Consider the following 2891-nt stretch of genomic DNA (forward strand, 5'->3'; position numbering starts at 1 on the left):
TTGCATATATCTTTGTGAATACGTGTTTATGAGTTTTTCGGGTACATACCCAGGAGAGGGATTGCTGAGTTGTATGGAAGCTCTATTTTTAATTTTTTAAAAAACCACCGGACAGCTTTCTATAGTATTTGTACCAGTCTACAGTCCCATCAGCAGTGAATGAGGGTCTTCTTTTCTCCACAACCTCTCCACCACTTGTTATTACTTATCTTGTTAATAAAAGCCACTCTAACAGGTATGAGGTGATATCTCGTTGCAGCTTTGTTTTGCATTTCCCTAATTGCCAGTTGAACACCTTCTCATATATCTGTTAGCTGTTCTCAAGTCTTCTTGGGAGAGGCATATGTGCAGGTCCTCTGCCCATTTTGTTATTGGGTTTTTTTGTTTATTTGGTGTTGAGTTTTATGAGTTCTTTATATATTTTGGAAATTAAACCTTTGTAGAAGCTACTGTTTGCAAGTATCATCTCCTATCTGCTTGGCTGCCTCTTTGTTTTGTTGTCAGTTTCTTTTGCTTTGCAGAAGCTTTTTAGTTTGATATAGTCCCACTCACTTATTTTTTTCTTTTTTTCCCTTTATTGATTAAGTCATTACAAATGTGCCCTTATCCCCCCAATGTCCTTATCCCCCCCATCCTGCCCTCACCCTCACCCCCTGTTGTCCACATCCATCACTTATTCTTATATGCATGCATACAAGTCCTTTGGTTGATCTCTTGTCCTCCACTCACTTATTTTTGCCTGTACTTCCCTTGCCTTTGGGGTCAAGTTCATAATACGTAGCTCAAAGTCAGCAGAAGAAAGGAAATGATATATATTAGAGCAGAATTGAATGAAATAGAAGACAAAAAGACAATCCAAAAATTATTATAACAGCCATAGCTGGTTTGGCTCAGGGGATAGAGTGTCAGCCTGCAGAATGAAGGGTCCCAGGTTTGATTCCAGTCAAGGACACATACCAGGTTGTGGGCTTGATCCCCAGTGCCACCACAGACATAACAAATATACACAGGATCATACTAGAATATTATGAAAAACTATATGCCACCAAAATCAATAACCTAGAAGAAATGGGTAACTTCCTAGAAATATATAACCTTCTTATACGAAATCATTAAACACTGGAAAATCTAAGTAGACTAATCAGCATTGAGGAAATTTAAACAACCATCAAAAACCTCCTAAAAAATAAATTTCCAGGAACAGATGACTTCACCAGTGAATTCTTCAAACCGTTCAAAGAATATTTAAAATCTATCCTGAAACTCTTCCAAAAAACTGAAGAAGAGGCAATACTTCCTAACACATTTTATGAGGCCAGTATAACCCTGATACCAAAACCTAGCAAGGATAACACAAAAAATAAAACTACAGGCCAATATATCTGATGAATAGAGAAGCAAAAATCCTAAACAAAACGCTAGCAAATCAAATATAACAATACATCAAAAAGACAATACATCAGTCAAGTGGGGCTCATTCCAGGGGCATGAGGATAGTTCAACATATGCAAAGCAACCAATGTAATACACCATATTAACAAAAGGAAGGATAAAAACCATATGATCTTATCAATAGATGCAGAAAAACATTTCATAACATACAACATCCATTTATGATTAAAACACTCAATAAAATAGGAAGAGAAGGAAAGCAACTCAACATAATAAAGACTATATTATCATCTGATGATTGATGGTATTATTACCTTTTAATGTGCTGACTAGCCATTCATGTATGTGTCTGTTGATTTTTCCCCATTTTAAGAGTTGTTTGCTCATTATTTAATTATGAGTTCTTTACATAGTTGATCTTTGAACAACACAGAATTGAACTGTGCAGGTTCCTTTTACATAGACTTTTTTAAAAAGTAAATATACATATCCCTGGGTTTTCCATCTGTGGATTCAACTATGATCAAAAATAGTATTTTTAACCTGCAGTTTGGAACCCACACACATGGATAAATCTTGTGATTAGGTTTATGTTACAGGAACAGTTGATTCTGGGAGAGAGAGAATTTTTAGCGAGAGGGCCTAATTAGATGGACCCTCAAAGGCATTAGAAGCATGAGAGGAGCTTGGCATGAGGAAGAATGACAGAGATTCTTTATAGTTGGTTTCAGAGTTAAAGGAGTCAGTGTGGGAAGGAGGGAGGCTGGCATATGAGGACTGAGAATGGCTTTTATCTGATAGACAAGATAGCGAGAAAACAAGGATCTCAGTCCCATAACCGTAAGGAATTTAATTCGTCCACAGCCGTGTGAGCTTAGAAACAAATATTGAGCTCTAGATGAAAAAACTGCTGTGCTAACATCTTGATTTTGCTCTCATGAGGCCCATACACTACCTTATTATTTTCAGACCTTTATGTTTTTAGGATTTATTATTCCAAATGTCAGTCTTCATATGTCATCACGTTCTCAAAAGATATGTTACAGAAAAGTGGATAAAGGAGTATGTTTTGATTAAATAATAATTGATTAAAACATGACCTATTTTTTAAAAATTTATCTTTATTGTTGAAAGTATCACATAGGTACCCCCTTTTCTTAAAATGGCTATTCTTGATTTTACAAATATATACTGAGCACTTAGATATGTTTCAGTTGTCATAATGCTAAGGAATTAACAGTGAATATGATACACAATATCTATACTCTCAGAAAACTTACATATTAGAGATGAAAATACAGCCAGTAAAAAGGAAAGAAATGGATGATTACTTAGGAAGTTCAACAAAGACAATAGGCAGAGTAATATGATAGTGGCAGATGGAGTTGTTTAGATTTACATATTCAGAGAAAGCCTTTCTAAAGACTTGGCATTTAATAGAAAATATGAAATGATGCAAACATCAGTCATGCAAGAAGCTCATGGAAAAATTAGCTTGT

This window comes from Myotis davidii, unplaced genomic scaffold (genome assembly GCF_000327345.1).
Source record: "Myotis davidii unplaced genomic scaffold, ASM32734v1 scaffold959, whole genome shotgun sequence".
Lineage (NCBI taxonomy): Eukaryota > Metazoa > Chordata > Mammalia > Chiroptera > Vespertilionidae > Myotis > Myotis davidii.